Genomic DNA, 21,302 nt, shown 5'->3' with positions numbered 1-21,302 from the left:
TGTGCTTCTCGGAGTCAGGAAACCAAGTCTGAAGGCTTAAGTCCTCACGTGGAGGCGTTAGCTGTCATGTCCGCATCGCTGTCCTAAGTTCTGTAGTGATGCCTTTCCTCCTCCCCGAAGCCATCTGTGGTCAAGAGTTGGCATTTCTCTTCTCCCTAAAGCAACTCAAGACACGTGGTGGGAACACAGCTGCATTGGTGGTCTAAACCAAAGAAGGAAGGATTATGCTCTAAAGAAAGTGCTCATTTATTGAAGGGAAGCCTGTTTCCTTGGTCACTCATTCATTCACTGCTGACAACTGCAAGGGCACTTTTATCAGGGTGAGAGAGAAGGCGAGAGAGGCAGAATGAGCTTCACTTACAGGCTATGGTTCTTGCTAGGGCTTCTGAGGGACTTGGTCATGGGCTGGGGATTTTTCAGAAGTGTGGGTTAGGGTGGACAGCCTCAATGGTTAAGCCAGAAAGGGCAGGAACAGTATTTGTGGTGACTTTGGGGAAACAATCAGAGGAAGGAGAAATCCATTCATGCTGGAGTGGGGCTGCCTTTAAGACAAAAGACACGGCGTCTTAGTCAGTGTTCTATTGCCGTGAAGAGACACCATGGCTGTGGTAAGGTTTGTAAAGAAAGATACTTAATTGGGGCTGCCTTACAATTTCAGAGGTTTAGTCCATTGTTGTCATGGAGCCTGCAGGCAGGCATGCGCTGGAGGAGGAGCTGAGAGTTCTACATCATGATCCACAGGCAGCAGGAAGAGAGAGACTGGGCCTGGCTTGAGCATTTGAAATCCCAGAGCCCACTTGAGTGACATACCTCCTCCAGCAAGGCCACACCTCCTAATCCCTCTCAAGTAGTACTACTTTCTAATGACTAAGCATTCAAGTATATGAACCTATGGGGGCCATTCCTATGCAAACCACAATGGCCATGTTCACTTTCTCTCACTGACAAAGTATACACTGTTACATCTAGCGCAGAGTGAGTGCCACTGCCCATGGGCGTGGGAACTGTGTTCGAGTCTCACATTCTCCTGTGTGGTGATTGTTTTTAAAGGGATAAAGTCAACTACAATCATTTCCACTGGGTCCCCTCTTTGGACTGCTGAGGCCTTTTTGTGCCATGGATGTATTTGTTAAGTTCTGCCATCTGCTGTGCTGCTGGGCAATGTGGGATCTCTGCTCTGCCCAGCTGCCCAGTGTTGAGCCAGATGACATACATGGCTGAGGGTCATTTAAGGGACATAGACTGAGCCCTGCTTCTCTGAGGTGGTAGTAAGGAGAGCTGGGGAGGGGGCTTATTATTTTCTCTCGAATGAGGATTTTCTCTTAGGAACCTGTGGGTGGAATCTAAGAGGACAGAAGCCCTCACACCACAAGAGAAAGCAGGTGTAGCCAGCACTGGTGGGGATAGAGGTCGGATGCCCTTTCTCCAGTCCCATCCCACTGTATAAAAATGCTTCAGTGTGATAGGGCAAGGGGACTGTCAATCCTGGACTCAGAAAAGGTGGTGCTACGTTCTGATTGCAGCAGCATTGCCTAAGGTTTCATTAGACTCTTGAAAGTTACATTATTGCTCTCTGTGACGTTCTCTATCCCTGCGTCATCTCTATTATGTGGTATGTTTCTTACTGAAGTTAGTTCTTGGAGCACACTCACACGAAACAACTGGACACATCAACACTAAAAAGAAGCTGTGTGGGTCCAGAGGAATGCTCTGCCCTGCCTTGTAGATTCAGCACAGTGTGGGGCTTTAAAGGCCTCACTATTAACTAGGTGTTAGCTGTGCCTGCCTTTCCAATGAAATACTTCCTCCAGAACTTATATAGCAAGAATATTCTTGGGTGGTTGCAGGAAAACATAGTATGGTCAGATTGTGCAGATACTAGGTGAACTTGTTTCTAAAAGTATTTCAGTCATGATATTTAGTTAATTAAATCTGTTTTTTTGTAAGCAATAACCTCTAAGCATTTGTTTTTACTTTATTTTAAAATATAACTTAAAATTCTTACCCATACATTATCTGGAGGCACCGACAGTGGTATCACATGGCTTTTCAAGATAGGTTTAGTTTTGTTCTGCTTCATGGCAAGTGAGCTTGTTCATTGTTTTCTTTTCAGCAATAGTAGGCATGGATTTCCAACCAAAAGATGACTTTTAACTGTTTTCCAATTAAAACATAACTTTAAAAATGTACATTTAATTGCTTCTAGACTTAGTGGCTCAGTAACGGTCAAAAATCCTATACTCCTGATATCTTGGTTTAGGAGACTTGGGGATATGTTCAATCTAATCTCTGCCCACTGTGCTGAGAAGATGGCCTGGTTGCAGGGCCTATCTCTGCCAGGTGAAATAGTGAGCTTGTTTTGGATTTGGACACCAAGTAAGAAGGGGACCAGAATAATGTCTGTAGATTATACAGGACAAAGCCTGGTCATAGGAGCTCCTGTTGGAGTTGATTTAGTCTGATTGCCAAGGTTTTCTTCATCACAGTGGAAAAAGGACTATAAGTGACCACCAACAGTGTGAGAGGCAGCAAAGCTGCGGGAGGTGTTCCTTCCCCCAGACCCCCGTGTGGATGGGATGCACAGCGGAGCTAAGGACCTCAGTCAGGGCTTGTGGAAGTTTGTGGGAGATTCTGCTGAGGCCACTGCTTCCCACAGGGCTCCTTCTTAGCAGGCTCAGAGAGCACAAGCCCTGCACCCTCCTCTAAAAGTCACCATGTCCAGTGCAGCTTAGAAAGAGGCGGGTTCCCCCACTTACCGTATTTGCGGATGAGAAGTGCACTTTGCAGTGTCAAAGGGGCAACACAGAAGCTCCACTGTAGCGGGCAGTGAAACTTTAATTGTTCTAGGTTTATAAGAATAGCTCAGCAAGCGGATGACCTCACTTCCTTCCGCTCCCAACAACTGTGATACGATGGATCTCTGCCTGCTCTGCAGGACCCTCAAAGGACTCAAGGACCGAGGATGGGAACCAGGACCAATGTCACCTGGTTCCTAACTGGAGGTCTATCAGAAGCCTCCACATTTATCCATGTGAGGCTGTTAGGTTTTTACACTGGCCACCGTGACCACAAAGATGGGACACTGGCCCTGGCCTCAAGGCTGATGATGTCAAAGCTGTGGTCCCTCATCTATACGACTGGAACTGCATAACAGTATTTCCTGGGTCAGGGGACCCTGACCTTGTGCTATGGAGACTGGGCTTGAGCTCATGCAGGATATGGCTGTGAGTCTTCTTAGATTAGCCCTGCTGGCTGAAATCTGTAAGGAGATAAGAAATGTCCTCCGTCACGATTGTGTTCAACTCTGTCACTGGAGGTCCCCACCAAAGCCAGTTTTTGGACAGTGGAAAGCTATGAATATCTACACTGTACAATTAAATTCAGAGTTCCCAGAGAGGCGGCACTTCCCCAGCCAAAGCACAAAGTCCTAACGATGTTTAATCTTGATTGTCAGCTTCAGTCGTTGCTCAAAGGTCATATCCTAGACGCACAACATGCCAAGGGTGTCTGTATAGGCCCCAAGCCAGATACACAGGAGAGCCGATTGAGGAGTGGTCACTTGCCTAAAGCAAGTGTTTCCCTTCTTTCCTCATTCCTCACACACATCCGGGGTGTGATGGTTCATTTTCATTTTCAAATCGATGGGATTTAGAATCACCATGGAAACACATCTCTGGAGGAGACAATGAGAACATTTCCAGGTAGGTTTAACTGAGCAGGGAAGACCTACCCTGAACATGGGCAGTACTATTCCATGGCTTGTGGTCCCAGACTGAATGAAAAGGAGATTGAATTGATCGCCAGTGTTCTCTCTCTGCTTCTCGGCTGTGGCTGCGGTGTGACCAGCGATTGCACATGCCTGCCGCCATGCTGTCTTCCCCACAGTGGACTGTGCTGTACCCCTTCCTAAACCAAGCCCAAACAAATCCCGCCTCCTAAAATTGGTTCTAGTTAGGTGTTTGGTTAGAGCAATGATAGTCTATCTTCTCAAGAATAATCACAGAGGTCACACATGGCTTTCTGGTCACAAAGGACCCAGTCCACTCCCCGCAAGGCTGGGATGAATCTTAACTGTCAGTTTGCTTCCTTTCTGGACCCTGTGCACTTTTGCCCTCAGTCACGTGCAGCTTGTTGGGGTCTTGAATGAGTTGCAGGTGACTGGTGAAACGTTGTCCGGGGCCCAACATGAGCCTGCATCTCTGAACTCTGGAAAGGGAAATCATCTGATGCATTTTAGGTTCTTTGCATCCCTTATTTAAATGGGCCCACAGACTCCTGTCAGGTCCAGAGTTTTGCATGTGGCTATCAACAGATACCACATGTGATGTAGGATGTCCTTCTGGATATGTGTTGTAGCTCCACGTTGGGTGGTAGATGTAGCTAGCTGTACCTCCATCTCATTGGTCCATGGACCGGTTTTTCTCCACCAGCCTGTTCCTGAAGCCACTTATGAAATAATCATTTGGAGTTAATATCAGTTACAATTATTTGGCTAATCTGTTAGGCTTCTTACTGGCTAGCTCTAACTATTGAGTTAACTTGTTTTTATTAATCTGTCCATTGTCGTGAGGCTGTGGCTTACAGGGGTAGCACGTTACCCCTTCAGCAGCTATATGGCATCTCCTTTGACTCCTCCTAGCCTCTCTGTCCCTGTTCAGATTTCCCACCTGACTTTACTTTGCCAAGCCATTGGCCAAAACAGCTTTACTAATTAAACAATAAAAGTAACAATACACATTCAGAAGGACATCCTACATCACACATGGGCTTTGTGATGGTCCAGGCCTGTGCTTACAGGAATTTTGCTTTGGAACGGAAAGATTCAGAGAATCTCCACTCTGGTAAAACTATAGAAGCAAAGCATCTTTCTTCTTTTTCTCTCTGTCCTTGCTCAGGGTACTGGCTGGGGTCTCAGAGACTTTCCTCTGGGTGCTAATGTATGTCTGTGGGTGTTTGAAATACTGTCCCTGGGAGTGGCACCAAAAACATGCAGTAAAGCCAGCCAAAGGTACACGGTCAACCATGATTGACAGATCTGGTGACAAGGTGGGCCACAGAGTCTTCTAATGTGAGGGTCATGGCTTAGAACACATGGTGTTGATCCGAGAGATACACCCTTGCTAGTTATAGGGATTTGAATGTGAGCAAAGAGCAAGGAAGCCATGGCCATGTGAAAAGGGAACAGAGGCCTGGATGGTGTTTCTGAGAACGGCAGTTCTCTGTGTGTCCGGGGAAATAGCCACTTCTATCTGCCCCTTTATGCTCTCTTCACACCCGCCCTGTGTGGGTGTGGCTTCCTCACACTTGCTCTTATTTGGGCGTGGCTTTCTCATACCCGCCCCTGTGTGGGCGTGGCTTTCTTACACCACACCCTTGTGTGGGTGTGGCTTCCTCACACTTTCTCCTATTTGGGCGTGGCTTCCTCACACCCGCCCCTGTGGTGGGTGTGGCTTCTTTGCATCTGCCTCCACTGGGCAGTTCCTCTCCAGCTGAAGGAGGAAGTGCTGGACCAGACCCCAGCGTGGTGCTGCCACTCCATCTTCCAAGATGTCACCTGGAAAGCTCAGGCTCTGGGTGCTCACCTTCTCTGACTCCAGGTAAAACTGTTACTCCATTCACTTCAGATCTGTGAGTCTCGGCATTCTCATCCCCATAACCCACCCCACCTCTCCACCCTCACTCTGCCGCTTCTCATCACTGCACACCTGGGGGGCAGGATCGGGGCCACTGCACAGCAGCCGTCCCGACCTGAGGGCTCACCCTACTCGTGATGTGCTCTGCTACCTGCCAACTGCCTCTCATTGTTTGTGTCTCATGGACATCAACTCACCGACTCATTTGGGTCCCAGACAGTGCGGTGTGTTTTAGGAGAGGGACACATTTACTAACAAGAGATTTATGTTGTTTGCAGTGGGTTTGCTCTCCTCAAGTGTTGTCCTCGCCAGGAGTAGGTTTGCAAGTGGAAGACAGAGAACAGGAAGAAGAACAGGTAAGGCCCAGACCTGTGGGAACCTTGGGGCTTATGTGGTTCCATGACACCTCTGGGAGGTGGTGACCATCGTTTATTCAGGCCTCCTGTTAATTATTTTCTCTTGGAGGTGAATGGCACCAACTCAGTTAAGTGGGCAGGAATTTTGGGGGCTGCATGCCCCCAAAGCCATGGTGCAGGGCCTTAACTGGGTTAGGGTGACTTTCTCATTCGAGAAACACTGGGTGAGGAAATGCTAGGGTGTCTTGCCTTCATAAACACATCACACAAAGCATGTTATGCTATGTACTTGGATGCCCATCACAGTGCAGCTGATGGAGGGGACCCCTGTTCACCTGCTTCCTTAGGTCTGAGAAGGACTCATACTTGACCCTAACAAGTACGGTAGTCTGTCTCTGTATCCCAGATCTCCCTTTCACTACAAAACAAACAGGTCCCGTGTTGATTTCAGTTAGATGAGCCAGAGAAAGGAGCGAGTCTATTTTTACAGCTTCTCTGGAGCTCAGAAAGAGGAGAGCGAACACCAGTGTGAACTGGCCCTCTCTGCCTCCGGATACTCAGGCAGCTTAAAATGGCTGTCCTTGAATTTGAGCCCTACCTATTCATTCTATATGTGCTTGTTCCAAGATGTGCTTCCAGCCTGGGTGTCTCACAACACTCCTGAGGGCAAGAAGACACGGAAGACCTGGTGTTTTCATGCTCGGTGTGTGTGTGTGTGTGTGTGCACGCGTGCTCTGCCTTTGGAATAAAACTCAGTTGGTACTGGTGTACTGGCCCTAAGCAGTGTTCCCTGGTTTCCCATTTATCAGTATTTGCAGTGAAGTGTGTGTCAAGCCCAGGGAGTGCAGTGGAGGGCCTCTGGGGTCCAGGGTTCAAGGCAATGGGCTGTATATGCACTCATGAAGGTGAGAGGATGCTAATTTGGGAATTATGGAAGAGAGTTTCTCCTCGATAGAGTTGAGTCCAGGAGCACTTCTCAGAAGAAGAATCTGTGAACATTGGCAAATTTCTCCTCCAGTCTCACTAAAGGGAGAACATGGTGGCAGTTGTTTGAACCTGGTTGGATGGGGGCAGGTTCACTCATCAAACCACCCTCATTGGCTACACAGGATTGTGCTAATCCATACCAGGCAGAATTTCCAGTTGGTACCCAGTGAAGATGTGAGTCAGGTCCAGAGACCAGGGTACACTGCATCCGGTGTGTCCTACACCTTGATGTTTGCTACCGGATTCTTCTTATTTGTGAAAGTTAGGTACTATATTGCTGTGTGACAAAGTCCAGTAAATCATGGCAGATAGTGAGGACCCACAAGATGTTACCTTGATTGGACCTGAAGCTGCATGTGTTTATAATAGCTATACTTCCTCAAATGACCAAAAGATTCCAAGATATAGTATGGCAAGGCTCTTAGGAGACTGGCCAATAGTCCCAGGGAAGCTGAGTTGTGGAGTTCCCATATGATGTCCAGGCAGCTTGGCTGACTAGAGGATCCTTTCCCTAGCAATCCTTACTGCTTATATAACCTAAGGGTGGGGTAAGTGTTGTTTACTTCCTGATCCTTAGGAGTCTCCCTCCCACCTCCAGAGCAAACTGTTCTACAATGTACATGTGTGGGTGGAACAGGATCCCTGGACTGACCTGGGTGTAGGCACCTGAGTGAGCTGGCGCTGCTAGACCAGAAAAGGAAGAGTGGCTGGGGCATGTTCATGCAGAGAAAGGGTGAAGCCCATCAGAGCCACTAGACTTTGAAGGTTGTACCCATTCCTAGTTCTGGCTTGTTCCCCTGGCAGCAATGCAAAGAATTGCTGGCATACACTCCGGGTACCAGGAATTTTTCCCAGGTCATCTCTGTTATAATGGACTGCAGAGTGTTTCTCGTGTGTGTGTGTATGTGTGTGTGTGTGTGTGTGTGTGAGAGAGAGAGAGAGAGAGAGAGAGAGAGAGAGAGAGAGAGAGAGAGAGGTCATCTCTGTTATAATGGACTGCAGAGTGTTTCTTGTGTGCGTGCGTGCATGTATGGGGTGGGGGGAGAACAAGGCTCACAGTCATTTTCAAGGACATGTTCCTACTGGCCCTCTGAGAGGCCCACCTCCTAATGATTGACACCAGACTGGATAGGACCAAGTTGAGGATGAAGCACAGTGCCTTGGGGGACTTCGAGATGCAAACAGTAGCAATGGGTTGGTGTCAGGTTGTGCCCAAGGACCTCTGTGCCTTAGCTCCAGATGAAGACAAGGTACCATGGGACTCTCATCTGCTCTCTGCTGAAGGGCATCAGAAGGTTGGGACTCCTGACCTTGGGTTCCAGTTTAAGGAGAAATTGGGGGTGTGGGGATGACTCAGTGAAGAAATCTGCTTCTCTCACAAGCCTGATGAGTGGAGTGTGGGTCCCCAGAAGCCACATAAACAGCGATGTGGTAGTGCGCATTACCAGCACTACTCCAGCCACAGCAAACACAGGCATGAGACTCTCCTAGAAGTGCAGGCAAGCTAGCCTGGAGTGGAGAGGGCTTCAGGAGTGCCAAGTTGGAAAGCCAGAACTGACTACCAAAAGTTGTTCTTTGACCTCCGCATGTGCACTGTGGCATATGTGCTCCGGCACACACACACACACACACACACACACACACACACACACACAGAGAGAGAGAGAGAGAGAGAGAGAGAGAGAGAGAGAGAGAGGGAGAGAGAGAACAAGTAAGTAAATAAATCAATGGGAGCAGTCTTTGACAGAGCAGGGCCACAGAGGCTGTAGGCTCTCTGCTTGGGACTCAGACCCCACAGACCCCCTCCGTCTCTAGAACACTCTTTTTCAAATTCAGACCCACATTGCAGTCACATGTGTAAGGGAAGGAATGAGGTGGACCACATGAACTTCAGCTTCTAACGTGTTTCGAGGTCCTGATAATGTTCAGGAACCCACTTTGGGAAGTACTATTCTATTTTCTATGGAACACTATTTTTGTTACTTCTTTGGGAAGTGTGTTTTTAACTTCAGAGCCATTTGCAATGACTATCCATGAAAGCACAGCTTTGGAAATGAGACCATTTTTCCCCCAACAGAGCCCACTCATCCAGGAATTTTAAAAATGGAGATCACAGAGGACTTGGTGGCTGAACCTGGTTTAAATAGCATCCATAGCACGGATCCGTGGCAACCCTCCCCGTGCTCTCTGTAAGGACCATCTGGCATGGTGTGTATTTATAATCCTCATGCCAGAAGCACATTTGTGTCACGGTGTACCTCTCTCACTGCTCATTTTCTGCCTTTGAGCCCAAGAATCTCCCCATAGATGATTCCAGAAGCATCCCTCAGCTCTTGTCAGAGGCAGCCTTTCGAGTAGGGTTGGGAGCCAGGAAGTCTGGGCTCAGCAGAGTGACCCTGCGCTCTTGGCGTTAGTTCATTTATTTCATGAGGTCCCTCAGCACTGCAGTGTGACTGATAGTATCCCTTCCTATGTGGGATCGGGAATCCATGGAGCTGATGTCTGAAAAGCATTTAGTTAGCTTCTAGCACAGAAAAAAAGCTCAGTTAGCTTGGTTCAGAATCTATTTTCTTCTCTTTCTAAAGCATTTATTTATTTATTTATTTGTGTGTGTGTGTGTGTGTGTGTGTGTGTGTGTATGTGTGTGCCAGTGCTCATATGTCATTGCATGTGTGTGAAGGTTGGAGACAGCCTGAGGTATCTGTCCTCACCTTCCACCTTATTGGAGACAGGGTCTCTTAGTGTTTTTCGGTGTGTACAACCGGCTAGCTGTCTCTCAAGCTTCCTGGCATTCTCTCCTCTCTACTTCCCATCTCGAGGTAGGAGAGTCAGTATTACAGCTGTGAACTGCCCTGTCTGGGGATCCAGACTTAGCTCCTCACACTTGTACTTTACCCCCCAAGCCTTCTCCCCATCTCCCCAGTTCCGTGTTCCTGCTAAGGGATCAACATGCTGGAACAGGGCTTCCCAGTCCACCCCACCATGTTTGTGCCACCTGCAGGATGCAGGGGGAACATTATCAGCTTTCAGAGTTTTGCCCAGCCTGGGCCAAGTTCCCCATGTCCTTTGTTCACCTCCCAAACCTGCTCCCCTTCTCTTGGGTCTACTCTGAAACTTTGTTTCTTCATAAACACTAACTAACCCCCCTCCCACCCCGTTAAACATGACACAATGTCCTGTGTCACTTAGAATCCGGGAATACATGGTGAAAACTGTATTTTGGATTATTGTAGACAAGATTTGTATTAAAATAACAGTTGAGGAACATACAGCAATACTAAAAAGTGTTCCTGTGAGTGAAATAGCACACGCCTGTAAGCCCAGCACTCAGAGGGCTGAGGTAGGAGGAGCATGAGGAGCGGAGAGCAGAGAACAGACACACAACACAGAGATCAGAATTGATCCTTGCTTAAAGGAAAAAGGAAAGATTAAAAGTGTTCTTGGAAATGTCACACGTAGATCCCGAGTGCACCGAGTCACTTCTTGATTGACAGCTCTTGTTGCCAGGGTCTTCTCAGGTGCCCTCATCCTTTACGGAGTTTCAGGAGCACTGGGAATGATAAAAGTGGACTCAGAACAAGCATAAACATTTGAAAGCAGTAGTGACTTCCAAAAAATGTCATTAGGAATGGAGAGATGGCTAAGTGGTGTAAGCCTGGCAATCTGAGTTTGATCTCAGCTACCTGCAGTAGGAAGAAAGGACTGGTCCCTAAAAGCTGTCCTGTGCTATAGTGTGCATGTGCCTACACACACACAGATACACACACATACCATGTCACACACAACAACAACAACAATTTAGCACAAAAGGTCTGTAAAGATGATAAACTGGGAGAGGAAGGGATGCAGAGATAGAAGAAAGAAGATCGGGAGAAAAGGGAAGGGAACGAAAGGAAGGAACGAAGAGAAGAGAGATACAGAATATGGAACCAACATCAAGAATGAAGGCTGGATGCCTTCTCTACTGAACTGTGCATACTGAGGGCATAATAGGAATGGGGCAGCTATGCCAGCAGATGCGATAACTTAGAACAAATGGACGATTTCCTGGAAGGTACAACTATCCAAGCTTCCTGAATGAAGAGTAGGTGACCTATATAGGCTGTATCTATTGAATGAAACTCATCACTAAAGACCTCCCCATAGAGAAAACTCTAAGGCCAGATGGCTCCAAACTCTTAAGGGAGAGGTAGCACCAGCTTCCACAATCTGTTCCAGCAAACAGAAGGGACACTTTCCAATTCGTTTTATGAGTCCAATGTTATCTTGAAACTAAAACCAGACAGAGACCATCAGAGAAAGCAACCAAACAGAACACCTCACAGGCACAGACACAAAGCTTCTACAAGAAACTTCAAATGGGATTCAAGATGCCTCAGAAAGATAACGGTCCCTCACAAATGTGCCCAGTCGATCCTCACCATCACAAGGACCCACAGTGAAAGCACACAGCAAAATCTTAAGTTTTTAAGCTTTTATGGTAATGACTCAAAATCAAGAGAAAACAATTGGTTAAGAGACCAGATTTTACATTAAATTATTTCCCCTTCTATTCTGCCTCAGAGTCATCTTACAAATGAACGTAGAAGATCACTCGTGCTTGGCAGTATAGAAGTGAATGCCTTTAGGAAACTCAGCTTTTGGTATTTTGGTAGAATGCCCTTTCTCTCAAGTTTTTACCATCCCCTTCCAACTTTGAAGAAATGCAAGACATTAATGACTTTTTTTTCCTGAAGGAAAATCCTTGCACACTGATAATTTTATTCAATTAGCCAATTTGCAATGTCCTATAATTTAGTTAAATGCACCTTAATACTGAAGCGATGATCAGAGAGAGAGAGAGAGACAGTGTTGGTTGGTTAACAGTGAGCCTGAGCCTGCCCTCCATTCTGGGAAGATCATGGGTGGCTTTTGTTCTTTTAAAAACATTCATCCACTCATTTGTGGCCTTGTACACACTAGGCAAGAACTCCGCCACTGAGATCCATCATGAGCCGCAGGTCTCCAGGCGGTCTGCTGCTGCCTAGAGAGGCCTCCTTACAGTGGAGCGTCCATCCCACTGTGAGGCCCCTGTATGGCCAACTCGTGAGCTCTAACACCTGCCCTGAGAAGCGCTCACTGTAGAGGTGGTGCCAATCGCCACCACATATCGCTGTTACCATCCCAGCTTCTCCATGTTATTTTGGGGGCTCTGGCCATTCACTGCCTTGCTTTTTTCTGCTTCAGTCAAGCAATTTTGGTCTCCCCAGGCCTGGTTTGTGTGTATATGTGTGATGTGTATGTGCACATGTGTTCAGTAGGCCTCACAGGTTGCCGCTTGGCCTCTGTTCCCAGGTCATCCGGGCAAACCTGACCTTCCACAGTGTGGGAACTAATTGAGGGTGGTTGTTTATGGGCTGAAGTTGTGGTTGAGTGAATAGAGCCCATGCCAAGAATGCACAAGGCCTGGGGTTCCATCCTCAGCAGGATGATTAGAAGTTCAGGGTCATCCTTAGTTACATAAGAATTTGAGGCCAGCCTGTTATACATGAGGGCTTGTCCCCAAAATAAAGAATAGACGTTTATGCCTGGCCTTGTGCATTGTCAGAGGACCATTCTGTTCCTACCCACATTCTCTTTCAACCCCTCAGTGATCTGTGGGTCAGCCAGTGACAGGGAAGAGGCCCTGGGCTGCCCAGCGGTCTGCAACCTCGTGATCTGGGAAGGCTGGAAACCGAATGATTATGACCGGGTCTGCCTCACTCTCCCACTGCACAGCGCATGTTCTCACAGCCACACAGCAAACCCAGGGCATCGCAGGTGCTGGTTCAACCCGCCCACTGCCTTAGGTCATCAGGAAGAAAAAAAACATTTAATCTTTTGAGGTTGTCTGTCCTCTGAATTTTGGAATGTTTATGAGACCCCCCCCAACACATACCCTCCACCCATGAGATGCCACAACCCCTCACCCACATTATGACAACCAAAATCAGAGTTTGTTCTGTGTACCCCAGAGCCTCAGAAGGTTGCCTTAGGCAAACACCCATGCCTTAGCAATGAATTCATTTTCTGATAAAAGGGGCACAAAGAGGAGCCGGAGAGATTGCTCAGAGGTTAGGAATGCGTCCTGCTTTATCAGGAAGACCTGAGTTTGCTTCCCAGCACCCACTCCCTGCAGCTCACAAATGCATGTAATCTCAGTTTCAAGGGACCTGACAGTTTCTGGTGTTAGAAGGCACTTGCACCCAGTCCTGTGGGTACACTCACAAGACACACACACAACATAATTAAAATTAATCTTTAAAACTCCTTTTAAAGGAAACACACGTGTATTCACTTGAGATTTGGGGAAGAGTTCAAATACGTAAAGGTGGGTGGGGATTTTCCACACATTTGCAATCACGTTTTGTTTGAAGTTGCGTGCCCTGCTTTTTCAAAGTATAATATTAAATAACCACCTTCACGTGTCACAGTTTTGAGTTGCATGGCCCTTGGCCACTGTCACCCCTTCCCAAGCCTGTTTGTTTAGTGTCTATGGAAAAGTCTGGGCCTTTTGTGTTTGGCCACTAAGCAGAGCCCTTTCTCGGGACATGATAGGAGTCCTGATGTATGTGTCTGGGCTTCTACAGCCATAAGGAGAACACAGGTCTACTCATTCCAGACAGGACATCCATGACAGACCTAGTGACAACCCCACCAAAGGCTGCTGAGAGAATTTGTGAGGTTACTGGGGTTACTTGAAGAAGTGTGGGTGAGAGGTTATACCCAGGGCCTGGGTGACCCCACAGTTACCTCACTTAATAGTCATGCCCCAGCATGGGTGACATCATCATTGTGACTGCATAGATAGAATTTTCTCAGGTAACCTCTGACCTCTGTGTTCGCAACTGGGGCAGAATCACACACAGCTGCTGAGGGCAAGAGGCTGTGGTTGACCTCAGACGTTAGTCCTCAGAGCGGCTGCCCACTTTGTTTTATTTGAGGCAGGTTCCTCACTGGGACCTGCGATTGGCTTATTTGGTTGGCTTGCCAGCAGGCCCCATGGATCCTCTATCTTTCCAGCACTGGGTTAGAGGCACATATCAGCATGCCCAGCTTTTGACATGGATTCTGGGGATGGAACCAACTGACCCATTTCTCCAGTCCTGGGAACTCACTTTTCTACTTCCTGTATAACTTAGCCACTTTCCAGTCACTGTGACGAAACCCCATGACCAGAGCAGCTGATAGAAGAAAGCGGTTCATTGGGCTCACAGTTTCAGAGGGTTAGCATCCACAATGGTAGCTCAAAGGCATGGTGACAGGGACAGCTGAGAGCACACCTGTTGATCTACGAGCAGGAGGCAGAGAGAATACACTGCTTCCTTATCCTTCCCAGTTTCACCAACTGGCACTGAATATCAAACATGAGCCCCTGGAGGCCATTCTCATTCACACCACCACGCAGTAGGAAAGTTGTAGTTGCATTTTACTCTTTTGTCTCTTTACTCTCTGGGGGGCCCTGACACCCAGTTCCTAAATAAATACACTGAGGCTTTTCTTTCTTATGAATGCCCAGCCTTAGCTTGCCTTATTTCTAGCCAGCTTTCCTTAAATTATCCCATTTACCTTTTGCCTTTTTATCTTTCTCTTTTCTATACACCTTTTCTTACTTCTTACTCTGTGGCTTGCCTTGTAGCTGGGTGGCTGGCCCCTGATGTCATCCTCTTCTCCTTTTCTTGCTCCTTGATCCTTTTTGCAGATTTCTCCTATTTATTCTCTCTGCCTATCCTTTCTCCTGCCTAGTTACTGGCTGTTCAGCTCTTTATTGGACCAATCAGGTGTTTTAGACAGGCAAAGTAGCACAGCTTCACAGAATTAAATAAATGCAACATAAAAGAATGAAAGATACCTTTTCACCTGGACAAGATCCCAAGTGGGCATTGGGTGCTGGCCCAGGCTTCCCCTCCCATTTGCTGTGGACCTGGGGTAGGATGGATTGTTTGCTTCTCAGTCCAGGACAGGCTGGTCATGGGGTAATCTCCTTGGCCACCATGTGGATGGGTGAACCAGGAGGGTCCCTGCTCCCAGCTTCCTCCACCTTGCAGGACTGGGTAGAGGTCAGCCAGGATGAAGTGTCAGGGCAGCGTCTCACTATGGGGATGCCCGTTTCCCCCCATTTAGGGTTCCTTTAAGGTTCCCCTTGTCCCTTTCTTCCCCAGCTCAGCTAGTGGCACTACCCTTACATGTTCACATGCAGATGCACAAATATGGACAGAGAGGTCAGAGGTGAGGAGGGGGCACACACAGACCTTTGCCACACCCCTCGCTGGAGGCACACCCTGGTATGATAGGCAGGTACTGTAGTGAAAGGGCTCTAGAACTTTCCACATTGTTAAAAGTGTTGCCCAAATAAATGCCATCTAACCAGGCTTAGATGGTTGGGAGACTGGCTGAAGCTGTGTATGAACAAGGAATAAATCAGCACTTTATCTCTTGTCTTGCAGATGCTGGCTGCCTCCAGAAGGCCTTGCTGGGTCCACACCTGGAATCTGTGGACTCCAGGTGCCCTCAGAATTGTCTCGGTGCTTTTCGTCCCACACCTTGGTTGTGGCATGCTCCCTGCATCTCCTTGATTTCCACCTTCTCTGGCCCCCTTCCCCACTTATCATTTCTAACGTTGCTGGATGCATAACTCTCTGCTGACTGTACCATGCCTCATTTTATTATATTAAAGATTTTGTTGTTATTGTTATTGAATGGGATGGCTAACCTTGATTGTCAACTTGACATATCTGCAGAAAGGGAACTCAGTTACAGAATTGCCTCCTGCAGACTGTCCCGTGGGCGTCTCTGTGGTGGTATCTTCTTGACTGCTAATTGATGTGGGAGGACCCATCACACTGTGGGCAGTGCCATCCCTAGGAAAGTGGGATTCAGGTACATAAAAGACACAGTTTAATGGGAGCCTGGGAGCAAGCCAGTCAGCAGCATTCCTCCATGGTTTCTGCCTCAGTTTCCCACCTTGAGTTCCTTTCTTGGCTTCCATGAGTTATAACCTGTTAGCTAAAATAAACCCTTTCCTCCCCAAGTTGCCTTGGTCATGATATTTATTGAAGGTGGGATTTTTGTTTTGTTTTAAAGATTGATTTTATTTTTAATTAGTGTGTGTGTGTGTGTGTGTGTGTGAGGGGGGGTATGTACACATGCGCAGGTGTGCCTGTGGAGGTCAGAGGCATTGGGTTCCCTGAAGCTGGAGTTACAGGTGGTTGTGAGTCACCTTGATACAGGTCCTTGAAACTAAACTCAGATCCTCTATGAGAGCGGTACTCTCATATATCTGTCAAGTTATTTCTCCAGCCTGAGAAAACCGAGTTCTAATTCTGGTTCTGTCCTTGACTATCTGAGGGTTTGTATAGCTTAGATGAGGATGTCTGGAACCACTGGTGTACCGACGTGTGCCCCTGTTCCTGGAAAAGTGTATGTTGACAGTGGAGCCAGGAGTAAAGCAGGAGCTTCAGCGTCACCCCAAAACCTCTCAACAGCATCTCCAGTGCTATTTTATGTAATTGCTCTTTATATATAACTAATATATAATCTCCCTACCCCCAGGCTTCTGCTTTTGAGCACTTTGTGGCATCCAGTTGGTTCTGTTGTCCTAGGGGGATGGAGCCTGGTGGGAGGAAGTAGGTCACTCTGGGCTACCTTGAGGTTTTATAACCAGTTTCCACGTCCTATCTACTCTCTGTTTCCTGACTGTGGATACACTGTGGCCCACCAGCCTCAGACTCTGACCACCATGCCTTTCCTACGTTGATGGACTGTATGCCCTCTTCAACCTATGAGTCAGAATAAGCCCTTCTCTCCTCAAGTTGTGTCCTCTCAAGTGTTAGGTTGCAGCTTTGAGTCACATAACTAATATAGGAAAATAATAGTAAATTATCAATGTAGTCGCTTTCAGTAACTTATGCCTGCACGTGGATCTACTACTATCTTCCTATGATTTTTTTTGAGATTATATCTTTTGGGATTATATTCTGTAATCCAACAAATTATAATTGTTATGAGTATATGTGATGTCTGGAGCCAGAATCAGATGCCAGAACTTTACAGTTTATAATTCATCCCCCCTTCCATATGCGATGGTTGGTTTAATTGCCAACTTGACACAATCTAGATCCCCTGGGAAGACGTTCTCAGTGTGGGATTGTCTAGATAAATTGGCCTGTGGGCGTGTCTCTAAACGGTTATCTTGATTATATTAATTGATTATGTTACTTGGCATGAGAAGACCCAGCCCACTGTGGGTGGCACCATTCCCTGGGCTTGGGTCCTCCACTGTGTAAGAGTGGGAAGCGTGAGCTGAAGAGTAAACACACATGCTTTCATTTTTCTGTCTTTTCTGTGGATGTAATGGGATGAGCTGTCTTAACTTCCTGCTTTTCTTAACTTCCCTGTTATGATGGAGTGTAGCCTGGGGTTGTGGATTAAATTTCACCTTTTCTCCCCTAAGCTGCTTTTGTAAGGGAATTTTAGCACAGCAACAGAAATAAAACTAGGGCTAGGTATATTCTGTGTTATATGGTCTGGCTCTGCCCTCATCTCTGACCTCTGTCTATTTTTGTGTTTCTATACAGAAATGAAAAAAAGGAAACCCATTGGTAGACTTGCTGTGGACAAGGGCAGGAAGGGAGAGACAGTGGGGGTGTCTCAATTACCCTGGCTACTGGAGGTCTCCAACATAATCTAGCTGCCACATTGTATAGAAGAGTGAACACAGAGGAGAAGGTTCTGTGTTTAGTCAGGTGCCGGCAAAAGGAGGTTTCGTTGTCTGATAAGGACCAGCATTGAGAGCCACGGGACATAGTGTCAGCACCCTGGACAGAGCCTCCCCAGCCAGCTCTCTTCTTTCTAGGCTGCCTTCGACCCACAGTGCCACGGAACTTCATGTTTCACACACACCATGTCCACTACCCAGGGCCCACACTTTCAGCCTGGACTCCAGTGATCCTGCCTTCTGCCTCTGAGCCTTAACAGCCTCTTTTTTCCTCTGGAATACTCCTGTGCCCTCCATCCCTGTCCTGTCTCCACATAGCTCTTCCTTATTTTATGCCCCTGTGCTGTTCCATTCAGAATTAACTGAAAATATTCTTGGGAAATTTTTGGTAGGATTCTGGCTGCACACCCATCAGTGAGTACCATTGCCTGTCCCATGACTGTCAAGTATCTCCTATCCTCTGCTCGGTCAGGATAGCCTTACCTTTCTCCTCCTTTTGATGGGATATCCACAAACCTGTTTATGGCCTCTCTTCTTTCTCACCCCGGGGGGTTTTTTATGTAGATGCATCCATGGCTCTCTGAGTTTAGGTTCCTGCTGTGACCACTCACATCATTCACAGCTATGACACTCACCTCCCTGCCCTACTTGTGGAACTTGATGACCCGGCACGTGCACAACCAAAGAGATCAGGTTGAGAAGCTTCCCATGTTTTCAGGAGCCATTTGTCATTCCTTGACTGAAATGCCTTTGTCTGTAGCATTAGCTTTGTCCGCTGGACTTATGATGGTTTTCTTTCTGACTTATTTTGAGATGATTGTCTCTTGACTTGCCTACATTTTTGTTTTGATGCTATTGTTTGCATTAGTATTTCCTTTATGATATATCCCTCTCATATCAACCTTCTATTCAATGATCATTAAAAATAATTCTTCCTGAATTTCTTGAATACTTTTGTTATTTAAAATCACAACAGCTTCTATTTGTGATACACCAAGAATTAATTTACATTTGAGGCATGCACTAGAAACTGTTTCCCCCTGAGTAGCTATTTATCACTTTGTGTGTGTGAACTTAAACTTACTGCTCTATATAGTTCATTTTTGTTGCTCTTTCCCCTACTTAAGTATAATTTGAAGAGGGAATAAATTATCGTATGGTTCTACTGTTTTTTTTTATTGTTTCACTCTGAAAAGTGTCTGTGCAAGCATGCACACGTGCCTGTTATTCATGTGGGTGCAAATATGCACACCTGCTGTGAACGTTTGTGCAAAGTCTAGTCCTAAAGTTCTGCACTGGCAAGAAGAAGCTTCAGTTGTGAGAGATATCTGCCCTATGGATGAGGGTGCAGGCCTGGGTGGAGGAGTACAGCGCCATCGTAAACCCAAGGTTAGCATTTTGGCAGGGCTGTCCCTAGTCGCTTTCAGATGACTGCTGTGTTTGCCAAATGTTCCATTTTCATATTAGTGGAGCGCTGAGGTCAGGATTTAGCTTCTCGAAATGGAGTTGTACTGAGTGGAATGCTAAGAAGCAATCTCTATTATTAAAAAAAATAGCAAAATTGGTACCTGGGTTCCAAAAAGGAATTAAATGAAATTATACCAAACTAAGTTATTGCTAAATGAGCAAATTGAGACAGTACTCCTCACTAAAACATCCAGGAAGGAAATTGAGAATAGCAACATTTAAAATTAGACCTTAGAGTTAAAGCAACTAATTGCAGACATCTAAATATTGCTGTTTTTAATGGTGTGTCATTTCTGTTTCAAGCAGAAATAGACACCATCTCTGGTTGAAGTAAGGACTTGTCACATGTGATCACATGAACATTAGAAACAGATCTGTGGCCATTCTATGACAGCATATTTTTTTCTGAAAAGCATGTTGATTTGAAGATCTCAGAAAATTCTGAGAGCTCACAGGGGTATCCTTGGGGCTCACTTGGAGTGTGTGAGCTCAGGAAGAGTTATATTGTGACTGTGCTCGTGACTGTGCTCTGGGAACATCATGGGTCTCCCTGAGAGGACTTTCTGTCTGTAATGTGTCGGGCTGTTCCCCGTCTTCTGAAAACTGAGCTCCTCCCGCCTCTCCCTGGAGTAGAAACCAGTTGAAATGACTCATAGCTGACTAGGTTAGATTTCTGATAGTGGGAGTCCTTTTGGAGAACTGTTTGTAAAACTCTTGACTTCCTATGTTGTTCTATGTTGGTGGGCACAAAAATCTAGGAATCATTGAGGTTGTTAAAAGAATGACCAAGGTAAGGTGTTCTCTTTAGCTTGTTGAGACCATCAAAGATTTAGCTACTTTGTTGGGCTAAGGCCATCTCTTGACTTAACAAATATAATGCAGAAGTTCTGGGTGATTTGACAGCTTTTTCTGGCCTCTGTGGGTGCCTACACACATGTGTTACACATACACACACTCATATAAACATATGCTCACATAAAATTGAAACTAAATAAATAAAAACAATTAGGCATGGTAGCCCATGTTTGTAGTCTCCATGTTGGGGAGGAAGACAGGAGCGTGTCTGGGGTTCATTAACCAGTCAATCTTCAGAATTAGTACATTTCAGGCCAGTGAGAGACCCTGTCCCAGAAAACAAGGTAGGCAGTGTCTTGAGTAACAACACCCAAAGGCTAACTTCAGGCCTCCATAGGCATTCACACAATCATGCAAAATTGACTAGGAACGGTAGTGGGGAGATGGCTCAGCAGGTAAGAGCACATCCTTCTCTTGCAGAGGACACAAGTTTGGTTCCCAAAACTCACACTGGGTAGCTCACAACCACCTCGAACTCCAACTCTTGAGGATCCAATTGCCCTCTTCTGGCTGTTGAGGGCACTGCACTCACATAGGCACACATTCCCATCACCTATATACACATAGTTAAAAATAAAACATGCCTTAAAATATTAAACAGGTAAAGCAGATATTGAGACTTCTATAAAAGACAGCATAGGTGCTGGGGAAATGACTCAGCAGATAAAGCGTTTGCTGTGCAGACATGAGGACCTGAGTTCAAATCTTAAACAAAACCAGGCTTGTTTGCACATGCCTGTAACACCTTTGCTGTAGGGGGAAGTGTGGAGGAAGGAGGATTTCTGGGTCTTACTGGCTGCCAGCCTCATTGTAGGTTCAGTGAGAGACTTTGCATCAAAGGAATTAGGGGAAGAGTTACAGAACAGGACCCCTAGCACCATTCTCAGGCCTCTGCATGTACACAGGAGTGTGTGCATTCATATACATGTAGACACACACACACACACAGATTAACTCATTAGTTCGAAAGGACAGCACATTCATGTTCTGAAAGCAAACGAGGGCTTTGCTTTTAGCAGATTTTAGATGGCACGTATTTGATCGCTTTGGTAGCAGCGCTGTTAGATGGCTATTATACAATAAATCGGAGCAGCGTTGTCATCCCAAACATCTGCTCTGGCTTCAGTTTTCCAGGTCAGGATGACTCATTCTGTGCAGGCTTCCTGGCGCCTGAACCGTCAAAAACCCAGTTTCCTCCCCTCTCTCCACAACGCATTGAATGGCAAACACGAAGCTCGCCTCCGTGGTCGCTGCCCTAATTTGACAAGG

At 46.6% G+C, this 21,302-nt stretch overlaps 1 protein-coding gene and 1 long non-coding RNA gene across 3 annotated transcripts in view; both read left to right on the top strand.

Annotated features, from left to right (window-relative positions):
* The window catches only part of Shc3 (SHC adaptor protein 3), a 114,347-nt gene that overhangs the window by 48,934 nt on the left and 44,111 nt on the right, over positions 1-21,302 (top strand). The window lies entirely within an intron of this gene.
* On the top strand, positions 5,903-16,025 carry LOC126502883 (uncharacterized). Its single transcript, XR_007592081.1, has 2 exons — positions 5,903-5,989; positions 15,442-16,025. It is a non-coding gene; the product is annotated as an uncharacterized lncRNA (long non-coding RNA).

This window comes from Alexandromys fortis, unplaced genomic scaffold, assembly GCF_014885135.2.
Source record: "Alexandromys fortis isolate MF-2015 unplaced genomic scaffold, M_Fortis_MF-2015_v1.1 scaffold_1, whole genome shotgun sequence".
Lineage (NCBI taxonomy): Eukaryota > Metazoa > Chordata > Mammalia > Rodentia > Cricetidae > Alexandromys > Alexandromys fortis.
The sequence above is the reverse complement of the archived record's forward strand: the minus strand, read 5'-3'. Positions and strand labels throughout refer to the sequence as shown.